Consider the following 25,842-nt stretch of genomic DNA (forward strand, 5'->3'; position numbering starts at 1 on the left):
GTAGATCTTGTCTAATATCTATTTGGTTTATTGAATGGTATCTGTGCTAATTTCAAACTCTGGTTTTATGCATCACCCCACCTCTCCTTTCCCCTTAAGCTGACATAAGTGTGTTTTCTAAATGTGAGACACTGTTCTGTTCTGTAATTCATTTCTTGTGCAGCCATATTTACCCTCCCTCTATAAGTGATATCTTATGATATGTTTCTTTTTCTGTTTGACTTATTTCAAGTAGTATTATCAGACCTAAATCCACTCTTTATCCTTGTACTAACCTTATTACATTGATTTCATGGTGAAGAGATATTCCATTGTACATAAGTACCACATCTTCTTTATCCATTGTTCTCTTTCCTGGGATATTTAAGGTGTACTGAAGTTGAGGTTCTTGTAAACAGAGTAGCCCTAAACTGTGGTGTGCTTGTGTCTTGTTGATTTTTAGACTTCCCTAGATATACTCCCATGATTGGAAGTGTCCTATGCTCTGTAGCTCTGTTTTTTAGATGATTTAGGAACCACCATACACTTCTCCAGAGTGGCTCTCGGCAGTTCACACACTGCCCATCAACGTATAAAGGCTCCCTCTTCTCCATGGCCTGTCCTGCATTTCTGGTTTTTACAATTTTTTCGGATGGCCCTTTTGACCGGTGGGAAATGAGACTTCTTTGTTGTGCACATTTGCATTGCTTGCTTGCTTCGTTGCCCATAAAGTGCATATGCGTTTTTTCCTGGATATAATCAGGAAAAAACACATACGCCCTTTTGGGCCAACTGCATCATTGTCGAAATTCTGCCGCTTTTCATGTGCTTTAAAGACGAGTCCAATCTATCTCTTGAAATCTGTTTCTTGCAATTCTGTCTTGCATTCAGATCCTCTTCTTTGCCTTACCTCAACATATTTTTGGACGTTAGTTTTCATTTATAACTCTGCAGGTTTGTGAATTGCAGTGACCCTGAGCTCCATTTTTTAAGTTGCTCTTTTGTGAGCTGGCCTCAAACCCGCAGGATTGCTTCAGGCCCTATTTTGGCTCCGGCGAGGCGGGCTGAGCCTTTTTTCAATTCTTATTCTTAATGGGAAATTAGACTGATATGTGCCCGTCCAAACCCCTACAACTATTCTCTCATTGGTTCCCCCTCTTCCCGTTCATCCTCCTCACAAGTTGCAAAATGTGTGAAACAGAAGTTGAAATGTGCTGATTCTCCAAGTGGGGAGATTCTAAGTAACGTGGCTGGAATGGTGAGCAGGAGCACCAGGAGAGGATAAATGAGCTGCATTTTAGACACATCTCCCGATCACATGGTGTACAGTCCTCTGGGTTTTCCATGCATGTTTTAGCTGTAGGAAGATCCCTTGAACCTGCAGATTTGGGACCCATTGAATGGGTACCAGGTAGTATTACTTTAAAGGGTGTGCATTTCCTCACCCAACCTCACATTTCTCTTAGTGCAAACAGTTTCCAGCCTTATGTCTCATCCTGCTGTGGGTCTAGATGTGTTCAATCCATGTTGCATCACCGTCCCTGAGGAAAAGTTGTAAGAGGTTTTCTCTGTCTCTCTGTCGTTTATTTTTTTCAATTTATTACTATATTGGTTACAGCTGATTTTCAAAGCTCTGTTTCTTGCTGCTGTACATCCACTTGATTCACGTACAGAGAGACATCAGTAAATTCTTTTTCAGATTCTTACCAGTCGTATATATTCTTTTCCGGTGACTTGAGTGTGCTGAGTGCAGTTCTTTCAGCTACCGTGTAGGCCTTGTTGATTATCAGTTTGGTATTTGGAATGGTATCTTTGCTAATTTCAACCTCCTGGATGATGCCTCACCCCTCCCCACCTTTCCCGTTTAGCAGCCTTATGCGTGTTTTCTACATATTTGACTATGTTTTTGTTTTGTAATTTATTTCATGTGTAGCCATTTTGGATTCCACCTTTAAGTGATATCTTATGATATGTGTCTTTTTCTTTTTGAATTATGTCACTTAGAATGATCATACGTAACTCCTCCGGAGTTGTTACAACTGGCCATATTTCATTGATTTCCAGGCTGAATAATATTCCACTCTACCTAAGTACCACATCTCTATCCATTTTTTCTCTCCAGAGACATTTAAGTTATATCCTAGTCGAGGATCTTTTAAACAGAGAGGGGGTAAACATTGGGGTGCCTGTGTCCTCTCGATTTTTGTTTTTCCCAAGATATACGCCCATGAGTGCAAGTGCCCTATGCTCTGTAGCTCATTTTTTAGATGCTTTAGTAAACACAATACACTTCTCCAGAATGGCCGTTGGCAATATACATTTCCACTATAAGTCTCACAGGGCTCCCTCTTCTCCTTGCCCTGTCCTGCATTTCTGTTGTTTACGCTTTATGAGGATGGCTCTTCTGACTGATGCGAAGTGATATCTTTTGTAGTATTGACTTCCAGTGCCCACCTGTTTGGTTGGCTAAAAAAGTGTATGCCCTTTTCTTGAATATATACAGAAAAAAACGCATACACCCTTTTTGGCCAACTGCAATGTTGGCAATGTTCAGCTCCTTTTCTTGTGCTTAACGGCGAGTCCTTTCTACCTCCTCAAATCCCTTTCCTGCCATTCTCCCTTGCTTACAAGTCCTTTTCTCTGACTTTCCTCAAGACATTTTTCAGTGATGGATATTTTCAACTCTGCAGTTTCGTGAATTTTACTGCCCCTGAGTTCCATTGTTCAACTTGTGTTTATGGGAACTGGCCACAAAGCAGCGGGATTTCCTCAAGCCCTATACTGTTTCCATGGGCAACCCTAGCCTTTGGTCAATTCGTCTTCCTGATTGGAAATTAGAGTGACATGTGCCTGTCTGAACACCTAGGACTTGTCTCTCATTGTTCCTCATCCTTCCGCTTCATCCTCTGGACAAATTCCAAACTGTACGCAACAGGATGTTGACAGTGCTGACCTCTCCAAGTGGGGAGACTGTTAGTAAAGACGCTGGAGGGGTGAACCCGAGCACCAGGAGATGAGGAGATGAGATGCCTTTTCCAAACGCTTCCCGATCAGACGGTATACCATCCTCTGGGTGTGACAGACATGTTTTAGCAGTAGGAAGAGTCCCATTCATGTAAGGAGAACACCAGGGCTTTTTCAAAATCAGTGTCTCCCCGAAACCCAAACTGGGGAATTTTTTAAGCTACGGCTACACATATGTTCATTAAGGGCCTTGGGAAGTAGGCAGAGTCCAAACTTTAGATGATTGAAGTCTTCAGGGTCAGAAGCACTCACCACCAGCTTCCCTTAGGTTACACCTTAACTGTCATTGATAGATGATGTCAATAAAAATATCTATTCTTTTTCAGATTATTTCCCCTTATAGGTTATTGCAAAATGTTGAGTGTAGTTCCCTGTGCTATACAGTAGTTCCTTGTTGATGATCTATTTTATACATAGCAGTGTGTATGTGTTAATCCCAAACTGTTAATTTATCCCTCCTCCCACCTTTCCCCTTTGGTAATAATAAATTATAAGATTTTATACTTCTCAGAAATGGGGGAGCTGAAAGAGAGGTATCATTTTCAATGGAAAAGCATTTAAAACAAGATTGAAGCTTTAACCAAGATTATTAGATGTACATCCTTGGAAAGAAATCACTTCGTTTCTCTAATATTGACCTGACAAATAAGACAAACCTTTTCACTGAACTTGCTTATAATAAAGTGATGGAAATATCAAATGGAAGTGTTAGAAACATCTTATTTTACCCGAGCCTTATACACTGTTCTATGTTAACTACAGTTTGGCTCACACATCTGTTCATTGAGGTTACAATAGTCTCAATTTCTGTTACTGATCCTCCAGAGTGGACCCCAACAAGTGTCCCCCTGCCCAGTGTCATTGGGGCCAACAGATCGAGACTGAGTTTGGTTCACAAGCAAAGGAAACTTTATATTTTGATCAGAGAATGGAGAGGTGAGAGCATGCACTACCCCGTGGGCTGTGGGCTGGGCTGCTGTGTAGAGATCCTGTCAGAGTCAGTGGGAGGGAGGGGGCGGAGCTCTCGAGGGCTGGGTTGGCTGCAGCTCCGGCTCTATATCGCAGAGTCTGCACTGGGCCCCAGGAGCTGAGGTGTCGACCCAGCCATTCTGCACTAGGAAATCTGGTCTGAAGTGCCGGGTGTGGAACCTCTGCATGCGGGACCCTAGGAGCACATGAAATTAGACAAAGCACAAAGGATAAAAAAGGTTAGACTTGACTTTATTGCCCAGATTCTATTTTTATCTCCCAGGGATTTTTAATGGGCTTTGCTGGGGACAAACCCCTCCTCTGCCTTTTGTCCCGTTCCTCATTCACCACCATCATCACGGTGTTTGTAGGCTTTTCTATGGTGACAGTGTGATATATGGTTCCCCCGCCAAGATTATTAGCTCCCCTCTCGGTGCAGTAAGTCCTGCAAGCAGTAGTCTACTCTTTTGGGACACACTCTTGTTGTTTTATGAGAGAAACTCCAGGTCAAGTGATGTTCACACGAGTCGTCATGGTGCCCTGTTGCCCCAGGTTATCTCTCTGCATGTTGGAGTTGGAGGGTCTCCTCACTCGAGGTTGGTGGGCCCACGGAGCGAACCCTGCAACTTCAGAGCATGGTTGGTGGTTAGGATCACCACGTGGGGTCCTTTTCCCTTAGGAGGGAGGTGGCCTTTTGGGCTGCTGATTTCCAGGTTTTTAGATACCGCCAGTATCTTGGCCAGATGTGGCAGTGGGCCAAGCCCCTTGGTGACCGTAGTTTATCCTACCTGGATGGCATTCTTGCATTGTTCCATTTCAAGTGGTCCCAGTTTTTGCACTAATTCTCCAATGGCGATTCACCTTTCACCGGGAATGTAAAGGTCAAAGGGTTTAGCTAAATTAGGGAGTTCCAGGGCAAGGGTCTGAATTGACTGCTCTTTCCATTCTTGAAAGGCCACTTCTGGATTCTATTCAAAAGGATCATCATCTTTTCCTTTCAGTGTTTCATATAGAGGCCCAGCTAGTAGACTGTAGTTAGGGATCCAGAAGCAGCAAACCCTGGCCTCCCCAGGAACCCCTAAGCTGTCTTCTAGTTTTAGAAAGGGGTAAGGCTGCAAATGGTTTCTTCCCTTTCCTGGGATGGGCTTCTCCGACCTTCTGTGAGAATGAAGCCCAGGCAGGTCACCGCAGTCTGTGATATTTGAGCTTTTTCTTGGACAACTTCTATCCTTTATTGGCTTGGTAGTTCAGAGGCCTCCTTAGTAGGGCTGGTGATCAGAATGTCGTCTGCATACTGAAGGAGGATTTCCTTTTCCAGAGGTAGAACTTTTAGGTCTTTAGCTAAGCTTTCCCCAAAGATGGTGTGGGAATTTTTGCACCCTTGGGGCAAGACGGCCCGGAAGTATTGTTTTAGTTGTACGTTGAGTCCTGCCACTCAGAAGCCAAAATTTCTTGTGACTCTGGGACTAATGGAATACAAAAGAAGGCATCATTGAAGACTAATACAGAATACCATGTCCTGGTGGTTGGTAGAATGACCAGCAGGGTGTAGGAATTAGGAGCAGCTGGAGGTATATCCTCGGTGGCTTCACTGACTGTCCTGACATCCTTTGCCAGGTCCCCAGCAGCCCATGGGGCTCTCGTGGTCAGACCAATCCCAGAATATGGAGCTCACCTGGGCAGGTACCCCACCCCCACCCCAGCCCACGGGGCTCTTGTGGTCAGGCCCCTCCCAGGATACAGAGCTACCCTTGCAGGTACCGTGGCAGGGCTGGGCACACAGGAACTGTGCACATAGCCCTCATTGCAGAGCACCCCCTGCTCACCTGTCGCTCAGAGCTGACACAGAGCACCTCAGAGCAGGACTTGAACTAACAAACAGCAGCTGCGACAGGTCTGTGACCCTGGGCATCACTCTGTGCGGCCTCCCTCCACCTGGTCTTCCAGAGACTTCCACTGCACCCGGGGCACCAGGCCTCTGTCTCCAACCACCACCCACCCCTCCTCTCCCTGACTCCTGGGTTCCTCTCATTAGGAGAGGGTTTTCTTGAAGTTGTCTCCCACTCATGGGCCAGATAAAATGATTAGAAAACAAGCCAAAGCTGCAGCCCCTTGTCTATCCTGACTCTCAGGAGCCCACACCTGTTCCTTGGACCTGACCGGTTCAGCAAGTTCCATTTTCTGCAACTGTGAGCCCCTGAGGGGTGATGATTGGCTGACCTGGACAGCCTTACCGTGCCGGCCAGCCCTCCCCAGGTGTGCCTGGGTTGAGATCAATATAAATACCACTCCAGGCAGCAAGAGCCCCTGCAGCCGTGCCTGACGCCATTTTCTCTGCCCTGTCAGCAGTCTCGGGGCTGGGCTGGTGGGAGGGAGTGAGAGGCCACGGCTTTGTGGGTGGCCCAGTGTGAGCGGGGCTCTGCTGGACTTTCTGCAGCAGTTGCCAGGCTGCCACCTGCTAAAGAAGAGGATGTGTCACCCATACCTGCTGCTGGAATTTCTCCCTGGGCAGAGGTGAGGAAGGAAAAAAGCAGTGGGGGCAGGGACAGGACGGGTATCTCAGGCAGGGAAATGGAAATCTTCCAGAAGAGCACCCAGGGCCAGGACCATCCTGGCTGGCCTGCAGGCACCAAGTCGGCCGGCATGCTGTCACTCGTGTGGCTCTATGGCCCTTCCTCTAGGCTTTCAAGTCCTTGTATATATTCAGGTGTTTTACCTGGGACGGGTGGGAATAGTTCAGCAGCAACTGGCCTGGGGCTCAGCTCACGTTTACTCACAGATGCCTTGGCACGGTGCCCCAGCTTTGCAATGAGGACGCTTGTTGCGTGGGGGCTGCTGGCTGAATGGGAGACGATTCCCCACCACTGACCAACTTCAGAATTGTTTACAACTGGAGCAAGTGCCCTGATACGGTTTTCCTCTGTGGAACTGGTGGGTTCTGTGTTTTTTTTCTCTTTTTCGTTTTTGGTTCAAGGTAGATTTTATTCCTCTTTTTTGTATTTACAGATATAAGCATGGAAATAATTTATTCATATAAATACATGTATGTGAAGGGAATAATTGTTTTTTCTGTTTTATTTTTTAAATTTTATTTCTTTCTAATTTTGAATTTTATTTTATATTTTTATACAGCAGGTTCTTATTGGTTATCTATTTTATACATATAAATGTATACATGCCAATCCCAGTCTCTCAACTCCTCCCACCACCACCCCCCCAACAGCTTTCCCCCCTTGTTGTCCATACGTTTGTTGTCTACATCTGTTGCTCTATTTATGCCTTGCAAAATGGTTAATCTGTACAGTTTTTCTAGGTTCCACATATATGCATGAATATACAAGATTTGTTTTTCTCTTTCTGACTTACTTCACTCTGTATGACAGTCTCTAGATCCATCGACGTCTCTACAAATGACCCAATTTCATTCCTTTTCATGGCTTAGTAATATTCCATTTTATATATGTACCACAGCTTTATGCATTCGTCTGTCTGTGGGCATTTAGGTTGCTTCCATTACCTCGATATTGTAAAGAGTGAGGCAATGAACATTGCGGTGAATGTCTCTTTTTGATTTATGGTTTTGTCTGGGTATATGTCCAGTACTGGGATTGCTGTATCATATGGTAATTCTATTGTTAGTTTCTTAACAAACTCCATATTGTTCTCCATAGTGACTGTATCAATTTATATTCCCAACAATAGTGGAAGAGGGTTCCTTTTCTCCACACCCTTTCCAGCATTTTTTGTTTGTAGATTTTCTGATGATGCCCATTCTATCAGGTGTGAGGTGATACCTCATTGTGGAGTCCATTTTGTTGAGCAAGGGGTAGGTCTTGTCTATTACATATTTGGCTTATGGAACGGTATCTGTGCTAAATTCAAACTCTGGTTTTATGCAGCACCCCAACTCACCTTCCCCCTTAAGCAAGCATAAGTTGGTTTTCTAAACTTGACACCCTGTTCTGTTTTGTAACTCAGTTCATGTGTAGCCAAGTTCACATTCCGTGTATTAGTGATACCTTATGATGTTTCTTTTTCTGTGTGACTTTTTTCACTTAGAATCACCGTGCCTCAATCCACTCATTATGCTGGTACGGGCCTGGTGACATAGATTTCATTGCTGAGAGGTATTCTGTTGTACGTAAGTACCGCAACTTCTTTATCCATTATTTGCTATCTGGCATATTTAACTTCTGCTACAGAAGAGGTTCCTGTAAACAGAGCCGTCCCAAATTTTGGGGTGGCTGTGTCTTTTTGATTTTAATTTCCCTAAGCTATAGGACCATAAGTGGAAGTGCCCTAGGCTCTGTTGCTTTGTTTTTTAGATGTTTCAGGAAACACCATACACTTCTCCCCAGTGCCTGTTGGCAATTTACATCCCGCCCATCAGCATAACAAGGCTCCCAGTTCTCCATGGCCTGTCCTGCCTTTCTGGATTTTACACTTTTTTCAGATGGCCCTTTTGACCGGGGGGAAGTGAGACTTCATTGTAGTGCAGATTCCCTTTGCAAGCTTGCTTGTTTGGCCAAAAAGGGCGTATGCGTTTTTTCCTGAATATATTCAGGAAAAAACGCATACGCCCTTTTTGGCCAAGTGCATCATTGTCCACGTTCTGCCTCTTTTCCTATGCTTTCAATGCAATTCCAGTCTACCTCCTGAAATCGGTTTCCTGCAATTCTGCCCCGCTTTCAAGTCCTCTTGGCAGCCTTACTTCAGTATATTTTTGGACGATAGCTGTCATTTATAACTCTGCAGGTTTGTCAATTACAGTGCCCCTGAGCTCCTTTCTTCAACTCGCTTTCTTGTGAGCTGGCCGCAACACCGCAGGATTGCTTCAGGCTCTAATCTAGTTCCGGCACGGCACGCTGAGCCTTTGGTTAATTCCTCTTCCTGGTGGGAAATGAGAGTTAAATTTGCCCGTCCAGACACCTCCAGCTAGTCTCTCATTGGTTCTCCCTATTCCTGTTCATCTTCCGCAGAAATTGCAAACTGGGCCAAACAGGAGGTTAAAGGCACTGACTCTCCAAGTCGGGAGAGTGTTAGTAAAGCGTCTGGAAAGTTGCACCCGAGTACCAGGGGACGAGAACTGAGACATATTGGAACACGTCTCCCGATCACATGGTTGATTATACTCTGGGTTCCACATGCATGTTTCACCTGAAGGAAGTATCCCTTAAACCTGGAGAGTTGAGACCCGTGGAATGGGTACCATGCAATATGACTTCAAAGGGTCTTCGTTTGCTCACCGAACCTCTCCAATCCTATCACTGCTGCGTTTATGCCTCTGTACACATGCTTGATTCTCTTTCAGAGACATGGCAATCCATAGGTTTTAAGATACTTACTAGTCAGGTACATTCTTAGGCGTTTAATATGGGGTGTTGAGTCCATTTCATTGAGCAAGGAGTAGCTCTTGTCTATACCATATTTGGCTTAAGGAACTTTATCTGTGCTCATTTCAATCTCTGGTTTTATGCAGCACCCCAACTCACCTTTCCCCTTAAGCCAGCATAAGTTGGTTTTCTAAATTTGAGACCCTGTTCTGTTTTGTAATTGAGTTCCTATGTAGCCAAGTTTACATTCCGTGTATTAGTGATATCTTATGATGTTTCTTTTTCTGTGTGACTTATTTCAGTTAGAATCATCATACCTGAATCCACTCATTATGCTGCTATGGGCCTGATGACATAGATTTCATTGCTGAGTGATATTGCATTGTCCGTAAGTACCACAACTTCTTTATCCATTTTTCACTTTCTGCGATATTGAACTTGTACCGTAAATGATGTACTTGTAAACAGAGCCGTCCCAAATTTGGGGTGGCTGTGTCTTTTTGATTTTAATTTCCGTAAGCTATAGGACCATAAGTGGAAGTGCCCTATGCTCTGTTGCTTTGTTTTTTAGATGTTTCAGGAAACACCATACACTTCTCCCGAGTGGCTGTTGGCAATTTACATCCCGCCCATCAGCATAACAAGGCTCCCAGTTCTCCATGGCCTGTCCTGCCTTTCTGGATTTTACACTTTTTTCAGATGGCTCTTTTGATCGGGGGGAAGTGAGACTTCATTGTAGTGCAGATTTCCTTTGCAAGCTTGCTTGGTTGGCCAAAAAGGGCGTATGCGTTTTTTCCTGAATATATTCAGGAGAAAACGCATACGCCCTTTTTGGCCAAGTGCATCATTGTTGACGTTCTGCCTCTTTTCCTATGCTTTGAATGCAATTCCAGTCTACCTCCTGAAATCGGTTGCCTGCAATTCTGCCCCCCTTTCAAGTCCTCTTGGCAGCCTTACTTCAGTATATTTTTGGACGATAGCTGTCATTTATAACTCTGCAGGTTTGTCAATTACAGTGCCCCTGAGCTCCTTTCTTCAACTCGCTTTCTTGTGAGCTGGCCGCAACACCGCAGGATTGCTTCAGGCTCTAATCTAGTTCCGGCACGGCACGCTGAGCCTTTGGTTAATTCCTCTTCCTGGTGGGAAATGAGAGTTAAATTTGCCCGTCCAGACACCTCCAGCTAGTCTCTCATTGGTTCTCCCTATTCCTGTTCATCTTCCGCAGAAATTGCAAACTGGGCCAAACAGGAGGTTAAAGGCACTGACTCTCCAAGTCGGGAGAGTGTTAGTAAAGCGTCTGGAAAGTTGCACCCGAGTACCAGGGGACGAGAACTGAGACATATTGGAACACGTCTCCCGATCACATGGTTGATTATACTCTGGGTTCCACATGCATGTTTCACCTGAAGGAAGTATCCCTTAAACCTGGAGAGTTGAGACCCGTGGAATGGGTACCATGCAATATGACTTCAAAGGGTCTTCGTTTGCTCACCGAACCTCTCCAATCCTATCACTGCTGCGTTTATGCCTCTGTACACATGCTTGATTCTCTTTCAGAGACATGGCAATCCATAGGTTTTAAGATACTTACTAGTCAGGTCCATTCTTAGGCGTTTAATATGGGGTGTTGAGTCCATTTCATTGAGCAAGGAGTAGCTCTTGTCTATACCATATTTGGCTTAAGGAACTTTATCTGTGCTCATTTCAATCTCTGGTTTTATGCAGCACCCCAACTCACCTTTCCCCTTAAGCCAGCATAAGTTGGTTTTCTAAATTTGAGACCCTGTTCTGTTTTGTAATTGAGTTCCTATGTAGCCAAGTTTACATTCCGTGTATTAGTGATATCTTATGATGTTTCTTTTTCTGTGTGACTTATTTCAGTTAGAATCATCATACCTGAATCCACTCATTATGCTGCTACGGGCCTGGTGACATAGATTTCATTGCTGAGTGATATTGCATTGTCCCTAAGTACCACAACTTCTTTATCCATTTTTCACTTTCTGCGATATTGAACTTGTACCGTAAATGAGGTTCTTGTAAACAGAGCCGTCCCAAACTTTGGGGTGGCTGTGTCTTTTTGATTTTAATTTCCCTAAGCTATAGGACCATAAGTGGAAGTGCCCTAGGCTCTGTTGCTCTGTTTTTTCGATGTTTCAGGAAACACCATACACTTCTCCCGAGTGGCTGTTGGCAATTTACATGCCGCCCATCAGCATAACAAGGCTCCCAGTTCTCCATGGCCTGTCTTGCCTTTCTGGATTTTACACTTTTTTCAGATGGCCCTTTTGACCGGTGGGAAGTGAGACTTCATTGTAGTGCAGATTTCCTTTGCAAGCTTGCTTGGTTGGCCAAAAAGGGCGTATGCGTTTTGTCCTGAATATATTCAGGAAAAAACGCATACGCCCTTTTTGGCCAAGTGCATCATTGTCGACGTTCTGCCTCTTTTCCTATGCTTTAAATGCAATTCCAGTCTACCTCCTGAAATCGGTTTCCTGCAATTCTGCCCCGCTTTCAAGTCCTCTTGGCAGCCTTACTTCAGTATATTTTGGGACGATAGCTGTCATTTATAACTCTGCAGGTTTGTGAATTACAGTGCCCCTGAGCTCCTTTCTTCAACTCGCTTTATTGTGAGTTGGCCGCAACACCGCAGGATTGCTTCAGGCCTTAATCTGGTTCCCGCACGGCACGCTGAGCCTTTGGTTAATTCCTCTTCCTGGTGGGAAATGAGAGTTAAATTTGCCCGTCCAGACACCTCCAGCTAGTCTCTCACTGTTTCTCCCTATTCCTGTTCATCTTCCGCAGAAATTGCAAACTGGGCCAAACAGGAGTTTAAAGGCACTGACTCTCCAAGTCAGGAGAGTGTTAGTAAAGCATCTGGAAAGTTGCACCCGAGTACCAGTGGACGAGAACTGAGACATATTGGAACACGTCTCCCGATCACACGGTTGATTATACTCTGGGTTCCACATGCATGTTTTAGCTGAAGGAAGTATCCTTTAAACCTGGAGAGTTGAGACCCGTGGAATGGGTACCATGCAATATGACTTCAAAGGGTCTTCATTTGCTCACCGAACCTCTCCAATCCTATCACTGCTGCATTTATGCCCCTGTACACACACTTGATTCTCTTTCAGAGACATGGCAATCCATAGGTTTTAAGATACTTACTAGTCAGGTACATTCTTAGGTGTTTAATATGGGGTGTTGAGTCAATCTCGTTGAGCAAGGAGTAGCTCTTGTCTATTCCATATTTGGCTTAAGGAACTTTATCTGTGCTCATTTCAATCTCTGGTTTTATGCAGCACCCCAACTCACCTTTCCCCTTAAGCAAGTATAACTTGGTTTTCTACATTTGAGACCCTGTTCTGTTTTGTAATCCACTTCCTGTGTAGCCAAGTTTACATTCCGTGTATTAGTGATATCTTATGATGTTTCTTTTTCTGTGTGACTTATTTCATTTAGAATCATCATACCTGAATCCACTCATTATGCTGCTACGGGTCTGATGACATAGATTTCATTGCTGAGTCATATTGCATTGTACGTAATTACCACAACTTCTTTATCCGTTTTTCACTTTCTGCGATATTGAACTTGTACCGTAAACGAGGTTTTTGTAAACAGAGCAGTCCCAAACTTTGGGGTAGCTCTGTCTTTTTTATTTTAATTTCCCTAAGCTATAGGACCATAAGTGGAAGTGCCCTAGTCTCTGTTGCTTTGTTTTTTCGATGTTTCAGGAAACACCATACACTTCTCCCGAGTGGCTGTTGGCAATTTTTATCCCGCCCATCAGCATAACAAGGCTCCCAGTTCTCCATGGCCTGTCCTGCCTTTCTGGATTTTACACTTTTTTCAGATGGCTCTTTTGATCGGGGGGAAGTGAGACTTCATTGTAGTGCAGATTTCCTTTGCAAGCTTGCTTGGTTGGCCAAAAAGGGCGTATGCGTTTTTTCCTGAATATATTCAGGAAAAAACGCATACGCCCTTTTTGGCCAAGTGCATCATTGTCGACGTTCTGCCTCTTTTCGTATGCTTTAAATGCAATTCCAGTCTACCTCCTGAAATCCGTTTCCTGCAATTCTGCCTTGCTTTCAAAGCCTCTTCATAGCCTTACCTCAATATATTTTTTGAATATAGTTGGCCTTTATAACTCTGCAAGTTTTTGAATTGCAGTGGCCCTTAGCTCCATTTTTCAGCTCTTATTTTTGTGATCTTGCCTCATAACCACAGGATTCCTTCAGGCCCTATTCTTCTTCTGGGGCACCTTGCTGTGCCTTTGGTTTATTCTTCTTACTGATGTGAATTTAGAGTGACATGTGCCCATTGAAACCGCTACAGCTAGTTTCTCACTGGTTCCCCCTATTCCCATTCATCCTCCGCACTAACTGCAGACTGTGCGATACCAGAACTTAAAGGCATTGACTCTCCATGTGGGGATGTTTTTAGTAAAGCGGCTGGAAGGTTGATCCAGAGTCCCAGGAGAGGAAAAATGAGGTGCATTTTAGAAACCTTTCCTGATCATATGGTATACCATTCGCTGGGTTTCCCAAGCATGGTTTAGCTGTAGGAAGATTCCCTTCAACCTGGAGTGTTGGGACCCTTGGAATGAGTAGCATGAAGTATTGCATTAAACTTTTGGCAGTTGCTCACCAAAGCTCACCAATCCTCTCATCCCCAAGTGTCCAGCCTTATGTCTTATCCAGCTGTGGGTTTACATGTGGTCAATCCAGGTTGCATCACAGCCCCTGAGCAAATTTTGTAAGAATTTTTCTCTCTTTCATTGCTTCTGCGTTTTGTTTTTAAAATTTATTTCTATAATGGGGTTTAGCTCATTTTCACTGCTGTGTTTGTGCCGCTCTGCACACACTTGATTCCCTTATGGAGATATATCAATACATGGGTTTTAAGATTCTTATTACTCAGATATATTTCTCTGCGGTGTATAGGGTGTGTTGAGGCCAGTTCATTGAGCAAGGTGTAGATCTTGTCTAATATCTATTTGGTTTATTGAACAGTATCTGTGCTAATTTCAAACTCTGGTTTTATGCATCACCCCACCTCTCCTTTCCCCTTAAGCTGACATAAGTGTGTTTTCTAAATGTGAGACACTGTTCTGTTCTGTAATTCATTTCTTGTGCAGCCATATTTACCCTCCCTCTATAAGTGATATCTTATGATATGTTTCTTTTTCTGTTTGACTTATTTCAAGTAGTATTATCAGACCTAAATCCACTCTTTATCCTTGTACTAACCTTATTACATTGATTTCATGGTGAAGAGATATTCCATTGTACATAAGTACCACATCTTCTTTATCCATTGTTCTCTTTCCTGGGATATTTAAGGTGTACTGAAGTTGAGGTTCTTGTAAACAGAGTAGCCCTAAACTGTGGTGTGCTTGTGTCTTGTTGATTTTTAGACTTCCCTAGATATACTCCCATGATTGGAAGTGTCCTATGCTCTGTAGCTCTGTTTTTTAGATGATTTAGGAACCACCATACACTTCTCCAGAGTGGCTCTCGGCAGTTCACACACTGCCCATCAGCGTATAAAGGCTCCCTCTTCTCCATGGCCTGTCCTGCATTTCTGGTTTTTACAATTTTTTAGGATGGCCCTTTTGACCGGTGGGAAATGAGACTTCTTTGTTGTGCACATTTGCATTGCTTGCTTGCTTCGTTGCCCATAAAGTGCGTATGCGTTTTTTCCTGGATATAATCAGGAAAAAACGCATACGCCCTTTTGGGCCAACTGCATCATTGTCGAAATTCTGCCGCTTTTCATGTGCTTTAAAGACGAGTCCAATCTATCTCTTGAAATCTGTTTCTTGCAATTCTGTCTTGCATTCAGATCCTCTTCTTTGCCTTACCTCAACATATTTTTGGACGTTAGTTTTCATTTATAACTCTGCAGGTTTGTGAATTGCAGTGACCCTGAGCTCCATTTTTTAAGTTGCTCTTTTGTGAGCTGGCCTCAAACCCGCAGGATTGCTTCAGGCCCTATTTTGGCTCCGGCGAGGCGGGCTGAGCCTTTTTTCAATTCTTATTCTTAATGGGAAATTAGACTGATATGTGCCCGTCCAAACCCCTACAACTATTCTCTCATTGGTTCCCCCTCTTCCCGTTCATCCTCCTCACAAGTTGCAAAATGTGTGAAACAGAAGTTGAAATGTGCTGATTCTCCAAGTGGGGAGATTCTAAGTAACGTGGCTGGAATGGTGAACAGGAGCACCAGGAGAGGATAAATGAGCTGCATTTTAGACACATCTCCCGATCACATGGTGTACAGTCCTCTGGGTTTTCCATGCATGTTTTAGCTGTAGGAAGATCCCTTGAACCTGCAGATTTGGGACCCATTGAATGGGTACCAGGTAGTATTACTTTAAAGGGTGTGCATTTCCTCACCCAACCTCACATTTCTCTTAGTGCAAACAGTTTCCAGCCTTATGTCTCATCCTGCTGTGGGTCTAGATGTGTTCAATCCATGTTGCATCACCGTCCCTGAGGAAAAGTTGTAAGAGGTTTTCTCTGTCTCTCTGTCGTTTATTTTTTTCAATTTATTACTATATTGGTTACAGCTGATTTTCAAAGCTCTGTTTCTTGCTGCTGTACATCCACTTGATTCACGTACAGAGAGACATCAGTAAATTCTTTTTCAGATTCTTACCAGTCGTATATATTCTTTTCCGGTGACTTGAGTGTGCTGAGTGCAGTTCTTTCAGCTACCGTGTAGGCCTTGTTGATTATCAGTTTGGTATTTGGAATGGTATCTTTGCTAATTTCAACCTCCTGGATGATGCCTCACCCCTCCCCACCTTTCCCGTTTAGCAGCCTTATGCGTGTTTTCTACATATTTGACTATGTTTTTGTTTTGTAATTTATTTCATGTGTAGCCATTTTGGATTCCACCTTTAAGTGATATCTTATGATATGTGTCTTTTTCTTTTTGAATTATGTCACTTAGAATGATCATACGTAACTCCTCCGGAGTTGTTACAACTGGCCATATTTCATTGATTTCCAGGCTGAATAATATTCCACTCTACCTAAGTACCACATCTCTATCCATTTTTTCTCTCCAGAGACATTTAAGTTATATCCTAGTCGAGGATCTTTTAAACAGAGAGAGGGTAAACATTGGGGTGCCTGTGTCCTCTCGATTTTTGTTTTTCCCAAGATATACGCCCATGAGTGCAAGTGCCCTATGCTCTGTAGCTCATTTTTTAGATGCTTTAGTAAACACAATACACTTCTCCAGAATGGCCGTTGGCAATATACATTTCCACTATAAGTCTCACAGGGCTCCCTCTTCTCCTTGCCCTGTCCTGCATTTCTGTTGTTTACGCTTTATGAGGATGGCTCTTCTGACTGATGCGAAGTGATATCTTTTGTAGTATTGACTTCCAGTGCCCACCTGTTTGGTTGGCTAAAAAAGTGTATGCCCTTTTCTTGAATATATACAGAAAAAAACGCATACACCCTTTTTGGCCAACTGCAATGTTGGCAATGTTCAGCTCCTTTTCTTGTGCTTAACGGCGAGTCCTTTCTACCTCCTCAAATCCCTTTCCTGCCATTCTCCCTTGCTTACAAGTCCTTTTCTCTGACTTTCCTCAAGACATTTTTCAGTGATGGATATTTTCAACTCTGCAGTTTCGTGAATTTTACTGCCCCTGAGTTCCATTGTTCAACTTGTGTTTATGGGAACTGGCCACAAAGCAGCGGGATTTCCTCAAGCCCTATACTGTTTCCATGGGCAACCCTAGCCTTTGGTCAATTCGTCTTCCTGATTGGAAATTAGAGTGACATGTGCCTGTCTGAACACCTAGGACTTGTCTCTCATTGTTCCTCATCCTTCCGCTTCATCCTCTGGACAAATTCCAAACTGTACGCAACAGGATGTTGACAGTGCTGACCTCTCCAAGTGGGGAGACTGTTAGTAAAGACGCTGGAGGGGTGAACCCGAGCACCAGGAGATGAGGAGATGAGATGCCTTTTCCAAACGCTTCCCGATCAGACGGTATACCATCCTCTGGGTGTGACAGACATGTTTTAGCAGTAGGAAGAGTCCCATTCATGTAAGGAGAACACCAGGGCTTTTTCAAAATCAGTGTCTCCCCGAAACCCAAACTGGGGAATTTTTTAAGCTACGGCTACACATATGTTCATTAAGGGCCTTGGGAAGTAGGCAGAGTCCAAACTTTAGATGATTGAAGTCTTCAGGGTCAGAAGCACTCACCACCAGCTTCCCTTAGGTTACACCTTAACTGTCATTGATAGATGATGTCAATAAAAATATCTATTCTTTTTCAGATTATTTCCCCTTATAGGTTATTGCAAAATGTTGAGTGTAGTTCCCTGTGCTATACAGTAGTTCCTTGTTGATGATCTATTTTATACATAGCAGTGTGTATGTGTTAATCCCAAACTGTTAATTTATCCCTCCTCCCACCTTTCCCCTTTGGTAATAATAAATTATAAGATTTTATACTTCTCAGAAATGGGGGAGCTGAAAGAGAGGTATCATTTTCAATGGAAAAGCATTTAAAACAAGATTGAAGCTTTAACCAAGATTATTAGATGTACATCCTTGGAAAGAAATCACTTCGTTTCTCTAATATTGACCTGACAAATAAGACAAACCTTTTCACTGAACTTGCTTATAATAAAGTGATGGAAATATCAAATGGAAGTGTTAGAAACATCTTATTTTACCCGAGCCTTATACACTGTTCTATGTTAACTACAGTTTGGCTCACACATCTGTTCATTGAGGTTACAATAGTCTCAATTTCTGTTACTGATCCTCCAGAGTGGACCCCAACAAGTGTCCCCCTGCCCAGTGTCATTGGGGCCAACAGATCGAGACTGAGTTTGGTTCACAAGCAAAGGAAACTTTATATTTTGATCAGAGAATGGAGAGGTGAGAGCATGCACTACCCCGTGGGCTGTGGGCTGGGCTGCTGTGTAGAGATCCTGTCAGAGTCAGTGGGAGGGAGGGGGCGGAGCTCTCGAGGGCTGGGTTGGCTGCAGCTCGGGCTCTATATCGCAGAGTCTGCACTGGGCCCCAGGAGCTGAGGTGTCGACCCAGCCATTCTGCACTAGGAAATCTGGTCTGAAGTGCCGGGTGTGGAACCTCTGCATGCGGGACCCTAGTAGCACATGAAATTAGACAAAGCACAAAGGATAAAAATGGTTAGACTTGACTTTATTGCCCAGATTCTATTTTTATCTCCCAGGGATTTTTAATGGGCTTTGCTGGGGACAAACCCCTCCTCTGCCTTTTGTCCCGTTCCTCATTCACCACCATCATCACGGTGTCTGTAGGCTTTTCTATGGTGACAGTGTGATATATGGTTCCCCCGCCAAGATTATTAGCTCCTCTCTGGGTGCAGTAAGTCCTGCAAGCAGTAGTCTACTCTTTTGGGACACACTCTTGTTGTTTTATGAGAGAAACTCCAGGTCAAGTGATGTTCACACGAGTCGTCATGGTGCCCTGTTGCCCCAGGTTATCTCTCTGCATGTTGGAGTTGGAGGGTCTCCTCACTCGAGGTTGGTGGGCCCACGGAGCGAACCCTGCAACTTCAGGGCATGGTTGGTGGTTAGGATCACCACGTGGGGTCCTTTTCCCTTAGGAAGGAGGTGGCCTTTTGGGCTGCTGATTTCCAGGTTTTTAGATACCGCCAGTATCTTGGCCAGATGTGGCAGTGGGCCAAGCCCCTTGGTGACCGTAGTTTATCCTACCTGGATGGCATTCTTGCATTGTTCCATTTCAAGTGGTCCCAGTTTTTGCACTAATTCTCCAATGGCGATTCACCTTTCACCGGGAATGTAAAGGTCAAAGGGTTTAGCTAAATTAGGGAGTTCCAGGGCAAGGGTCTGAATTGACTGCTCTTTCCATTCTTGAAAGGCCACTTCTGGATTCTATTCAAAAGGATCATCATCTTTTCCTTTCAGTGTTTCATATAGAGGCCCAGCTAGTAGACTGTAGTTAGGGATCCAGAAGCAGCAAACCCTGGCCTCCCCAGGAACCCCTAAGCTGTCTTCTAGTTTTAGAAAGGGGGTAAGGCTGCAAATGGTTTCTTCCCTTTCCTGGGATGGGCTTCTCTGACCTTCTGTGAGAATGAAGCCCAGGCAGGTCACCGCAGTCTGTGATATTTGAGCTTTTTCTTGGACAACTTCTATCCTTTATTGGCTTGGTAGTTCAGAGGCCTCCTTAGTAGGGCTGGCGATCAGAATGTCGTCTGCGTACTGAAGGAGGATTTCCTTTTCCAGAGGTAGAACTTTTAGGTCTTTAGCTAAGCTTTCCCCAAAGATGGTGTGGGAATTTTTGCACCCTTGGGGCAAGACGGCCCGGAAGTATTGTTTTAGTTGTACGTTAAGTCCTGCCACTCACAAGCCAAAATTTCTTGTGACTCTGGGACTAATGGAATACAAAAGAAGGCATCATTGAAGACTAATACAGAATACCATGTCCTGGTGGTTGGTAGAATGACCAGCAGGGTGTAGGAATTAGGAGCAGCTGGAGGTATATCCTCGGTGGCTTCACTGACTGTCCTGACATCCTTTGCCAGGTCCCCAGCAGCCCATGGGGCTCTCGTGGTCAGACCAATCCCAGAATATGGAGCTCACCTGGGCAGGTACCCCACCCCCACCCCAGCCCACGGGGCTCTTGTGGTCAGGCCCCTCCCAGGATACAGAGCTACCCTTGCAGGTACCGTGGCAGGGCTGGGCACACAGGAACTGTGCACATAGCCCTCATTGCAGAGCACCCCCTGCTCACCTGTCGCTCAGAGCTGACACAGAGCACCTCAGAGCAGGACTTGAACTAACAAACAGCAGCTGCGACAGGTCTGTGACCCTGGGCATCACTCTGTGCGGCCTCCCTCCACCTGGTCTTCCAGAGACTTCCACTGCACCCGGGGCACCAGGCCTCTGTCTCCAACCACCACCCACCCCTCCTCTCCCTGACTCCTGGGTTCCTCTCATTAGGAGAGGGTTTTCTTGAAGTTGTCTCCCACTCATGGGCCAGATAAAATGATTAGAAAACAAGCCAAAGCTGCAGCCCCTTGTCTATCCTGACTCTCAGGAGCCCACACCTGTTCCTTGGACCTGACCGGTTCAGCAAGTTCCATTTTCTGCAACTGTGAGCCCCTGAGGGGTGATGATTGGCTGACCTGGGCAGCCTTACCGTGCCGGCCAGCCCTCCCCAGGTGTGCCTGGGTTGAGATCAATATAAATACCACTCCAGGCAGCAAGAGCCCCTGCAGCCGTGCCTGACGCCATTTTCTCTGCCCTGTCAGCAGTCTCGGGGCTGGGCTGGTGGGAGGGAGTGAGAGGCCACGGCTTTGTGGGTGGCCCAGTGTGAGCGGGGCTCTGCTGGACTTTCTGCAGCAGTTGCCAGGCTGCCACCTGCTAAAGAAGAGGATGTGTCACCCATACCTGCTGCTGGAATTTCTCCCTGGGCAGAGGTGAGGAAGGAAAAAAGCAGTGGGGGCAGGGACAGGACGGGTATCTCAGGCAGGGAAATGGAAATCTTCCAGAAGAGCACCCAGGGCCAGGACCATCCTGGCTGGCCTGCAGGCACCAAGTCGGCCGGCATGCTGTCACTCGTGTGGCTCTATGGCCCTTCCTCTAGGCTTTCAAGTCCTTGTATATATTCAGGTGTTTTACCTGGGACGGGTGGGAATAGTTCAGCAGCAACTGGCCTGGGGCTCAGCTCACGTTTACTCACAGATGCCTCGGCACGGTGCCCCAGCTTTGCAATGAGGACGCTTGTTGCGTGGGGGCTGCTGGCTGAATGGGAGACGATTCCCCACCACTGACCAACTTCAGAATTGTTTACAACTGGAGCAAGTGCCCTGATACGGTTTTCCTCTGTGGAACTGGTGGGTTCTGTGATTTTTTTCTCTTTTTCGTTTTTGGTTCAAGGTAGATTTTATTCCTCTTTTTTGTATTTACAGATATAAGCATGGAAATAATTTATTCATATAAATACATGTATGTGAAGGGAATAATTGTTTTTTCTGTTTTATTTTTTAAATTTTATTTCTTTCTAATTTTGAATTTTATTTTATATTTTTATACAGCAGGTTCTTATTGGTTATCTATTTTATACATATAAATGTATACATGCCAATCCCAGTCTCTCAACTCCTCCCACCACCACCCCCCCAACAGCTTTCCCCCCTTGTTGTCCATACGTTTGTTGTCTACATCTGTTGCTCTATTTATGCCTTGCAAAATGGTTAATCTGTACAGTTTTTCTAGGTTCCACATATATGCATGAATATACAAGATTTGTTTTTCTCTTTCAGACTTACTTCACTCTGTATGACAGTCTCTAGATCCATCGACGTCTCTACAAATGACCCAATTTCATTCCTTTTCATGGCTTAGTAATATTCCATTTTATATATGTACCACAGCTTTATGCATTCGTCTGTCTGTGGGCATTTAGGTTGCTTCCATTACCTCGATATCGTAAAGAGTGAGGCAATGAACATTGCGGTGAATGTCTCTTTTTGATTTATGGTTTTGTCTGGGTATATGTCCAGTACTGGGATTGCTGTATCATATGGTAATTCTATTGTTAGTTTCTTAACAAACTCCATATTGTTCTCCATAGTGACTGTATCAATTTATATTCCCAACAATAGTGGAAGAGGGTTCCTTTTCTCCACACCCTTTCCAGCATTTTTTGTTTGTAGATTTTCTGATGATGCCCATTCTATCAGGTGTGAGGTGATACCTCATTGTGGAGTCCATTTTGTTGAGCAAGGGGTAGGTCTTGTCTATTACATATTTGGCTTATGGAACGGTATCTGTGCTAAATTCAAACTCTGGTTTTATGCAGCACCCCAACTCACCTTCCCCCTTAAGCAAGCATAAGTTGGTTTTCTAAACTTGACACCCTGTTCTGTTTTGTAACTCAGTTCATGTGTAGCCAAGTTCACATTCCGTGTATTAGTGATACCTTATGATGTTTCTTTTTCTGTGTGACTTTTTTCACTTAGAATCACCGTGCCTCAATCCACTCATTATGCTGGTACGGGCCTGGTGACATAGTTTTCATTGCTGAGAGGTATTCTGTTGTACGTAAGTACCGCAACTTCTTTATCCATTATTTGCTATCTGACATATTTAACTTATGCTACAGAAGACGTTCCTGTAAACAGAGCCGTCCCAAATTTTGGGGTGGCTGTGTCTTTTTGATTTTAATTTCCCTAAGCTATAGGACCATAAGTGGAAGTGACCTAGGCTCTGTTGCTTTGTTTTTTAGATGTTTCAGGAAACACCATACACTTCTCCCGAGTGGCTGTTGGCAATTTACATCCCGCCCATCAGCATAACAAGGCTCCCAGTTCTCCATGGCCTGTCCTGCCTTTCTGGATTTTACACTTTTTTCAGATGGCCCTTTTGACCGGGGGGAAGTGAGACTTCATTGTAGTGCAGAGTTCCTTTGCAAGCTTGCTTGGTTGGCCAAAAAGGGCGTATGCGTTTTTTCCTGAATATATTCAGGAAAAAACGCATACGCCCTTTTTGGCCAAGTGCATCATTGTCGACGTTCTGCCTCTTTTCGTATGCTTTAAATGCAATTCCAGTCTACCTCCTGAAATCCGTTTCCTGCAATTCTGCCTTGCTTTCAAAGCCTCTTCATAGCCTTACCTCAATATATTTTTTGAATATAGTTGGCCTTTATAACTCTGCAGGTTTTTGAATTGCAGTGGCCCTTAGCTCCATTTTTCAGCTCTTATTTTTGTGATCTTGCCTCATAACCACAGGATTCCTTCAGGCCCTATTCTTCTTCTGGGGCACCTTGCTGTGCCTTTGGTTTATTCTTCTTACTGATGTGAATTTAGAGTGACATGTGCCCATTGAAACCGCTACAGCTAGTTTCTCACTGGTTCCCCCTATTCCCATTCATCCTCCGCACTAACTGCAGACTGTGCGATACCAGAACTTAAAGGCATTGACTCTCCATGTGGGGATGTTTTTAGTAAAGCGGCTGGAAGGTTGATCCAGAGTCCCAGGAGAGGAAAAATGAGGTGCATTTTAGAAACCTTTCCTGATCATATGGTATACCATTCGCTGGGTTTCCCAAGCATGGTTTAGCTGTAGGAAGATTCCCTTCAACCTGGAGTGTTGGGACCCTTGGAATGAGTAGCATGAAGTATTGCATTAAACTTTTGGCAGTTGCTCACCAAAGCTCACCAATCCTCTCATCCCCAAGTGTCCAGCCTTATGTCTTATCCAGCTGTGGGTTTACATGTGGTCAATCCAGGTTGCATCACAGCCCCTGAGCAAATTTTGTAAGAATTTTTCTCTCTTTCATTGCTTCTGCGTTTTGTTTTTAAAATTTATTTCTATAATGGGGTTTAGCTCATTTTCACTGCTGTGTTTGTGCCGCTCTGCACACACTTGATTCCCTTATGGAGATATATCAATACATGGGTTTTAAGATTCTTATTACTCAGATATATTTCTCTGCGGTGTATAGGGTGTGTTGAGGCCAGTTCATTGAGCAAGGTGTAGATCTTGTCTAATATCTATTTGGTTTATTGAACAGTATCTGTGCTAATTTCAAACTCTGGTTTTATGCATCACCCCACCTCTCCTTTCCCCTTAAGCTGACATAAGTGTGTTTTCTAAATGTGAGACACTGTTCTGTTCTGTAATTCATTTCTTGTGCAGCCATATTTACCCTCCCTCTATAAGTGATATCTTATGATATGTTTCTTTTTCTGTTTGACTTATTTCAAGTAGTATTATCAGACCTAAATCCACTCTTTATCCTTGTACTAACCTTATTACATTGATTTCATGGTGAAGAGATATTCCATTGTACATAAGTACCACATCTTCTTTATCCATTGTTCTCTTTCCTGGGATATTTAAGGTGTACTGAAGTTGAGGTTCTTGTAAACAGAGTAGCCCTAAACTGTGGTGTGCTTGTGTCTTGTTGATTTTTAGACTTCCCTAGATATACTCCCATGATTGGAAGTGTCCTATGCTCTGTAGCTCTGTTTTTTAGATGATTTAGGAACCACCATACACTTCTCCAGAGTGGCTCTCGGCAGTTCACACACTGCCCATCAGCGTATAAAGGCTCCCTCTTCTCCATGGCCTGTCCTGCATTTCTGGTTTTTACAATTTTTTCGGATGGCCCTTTTGACCGGTGGGAAATGAGACTTCTTTGTTGTGCACATTTGCATTGCTTGCTTGCTTCGGTGCCCATAAAGTGCGTATGCGTTTTTTCCTGGATATAATCAGGAAAAAACGCATACGCTCTTTTGGGCCAACTGCATCATTGTCGAAATTCTGCCGCTTTTCATGTGCTTTAAAGATGAGTCCAATCTATCTCTTGAAATCTGTTTCTTGCAATTCTGTCTTGCATTCAGATCCTCTTCTTTGCCTTACCTCAACATATTTTTGGACGTTAGTTTTCATTTATAACTCTGCAGGTTTGTGAATTGCAGTGACCCTGAGCTCCATTTTTTAAGTTGCTCTTTTGTGAGCTGGCCTCAAACCCGCAGGATTGCTTCAGGCCCTATTTTGGCTCCGGCGAGGCGGGCTGAGCCTTTTTTCAATTCTTATTCTTAATGGGAAATTAGACTGATATGTGCCCGTCCAAACCCCTACAACTATTCTCTCATTGGTTCCCCCTCTTCCCGTTCATCCTCCTCACAAGTTGCAAAATGTGTGAAACAGAAGTTGAAATGTGCTGATTCTCCAAGTGGGGAGATTCTAAGTAACGTGGCTGGAATGGTGAACAGGAGCACCAGGAGAGGATAAATGAGCTGCATTTTAGACACATCTCCCGATCACATGGTGTACAGTCCTCTGGGTTTTCCATGCATGTTTTAGCTGTAGGAAGATCCCTTGAACCTGCAGATTTGGGACCCATTGAATGGGTACCAGGTAGTATTACTTTAAAGGGTGTGCATTTCCTCACCCAACCTCACATTTCTCTTAGTGCAAACAGTTTCCAGCCTTATGTCTCATCCTGCTGTGGGTCTAGATGTGTTCAATCCATGTTGCATCACCGTCCCTGAGGAAAAGTTGTAAGAGGTTTTCTCTGTCTCTCTGTCGTTTATTTTTTTCAATTTATTACTATATTGGTTACAGCTGATTTTCAAAGCTCTGTTTCTTGCTGCTGTACATCCACTTGATTCACGTACAGAGAGACATCAGTAAATTCTTTTTCAGATTCTTACCAGTCGTATATATTCTTTTCCGGTGACTTGAGTGTGCTGAGTGCAGTTCTTTCAGCTACCGTGTAGGCCTTGTTGATTATCAGTTTGGTATTTGGAATGGTATCTTTGCTAATTTCAACCTCCTGGATGATGCCTCACCCCTCCCCACCTTTCCCGTTTAGCAGCCTTATGCGTGTTTTCTACATATTTGACTATGTTTTTGTTTTGTAATTTATTTCATGTGTAGCCATTTTGGATTCCACCTTTAAGTGATATCTTATGATATGTGTCTTTTTCTTTTTGAATTATGTCACTTAGAATGATCATACGTAACTCCTCCGGAGT

General features: G+C 44.1%; 1 long non-coding RNA gene across 5 annotated transcripts in view; it reads left to right on the plus strand.

The window, feature by feature from the left end:
• LOC125963368 (uncharacterized) overlaps window positions 1-25,842 on the plus strand; it is a 441,676-nt gene that overhangs the window by 153,299 nt on the left and 262,535 nt on the right. The window contains exon 1 of one of the 5 annotated variants that reach the window (XR_007475237.1): window positions 3,856-3,939. The exons of 3 other annotated variants lie outside the window; for them this stretch is intronic. This is a non-coding gene — a long non-coding RNA (uncharacterized LOC125963368). Of the gene's footprint in view, window positions 1-3,855; window positions 3,940-18,140; window positions 18,225-25,842 lie in introns of those variants that run through there. One more of the 5 variants, XR_007475238.1, reaches the window with a different exon arrangement.

This window comes from Orcinus orca, unplaced genomic scaffold (genome assembly GCF_937001465.1).
Source record: "Orcinus orca unplaced genomic scaffold, mOrcOrc1.1 scaffold_61, whole genome shotgun sequence".
NCBI classification, from domain to species: Eukaryota; Metazoa; Chordata; class Mammalia; order Artiodactyla; family Delphinidae; genus Orcinus; species Orcinus orca.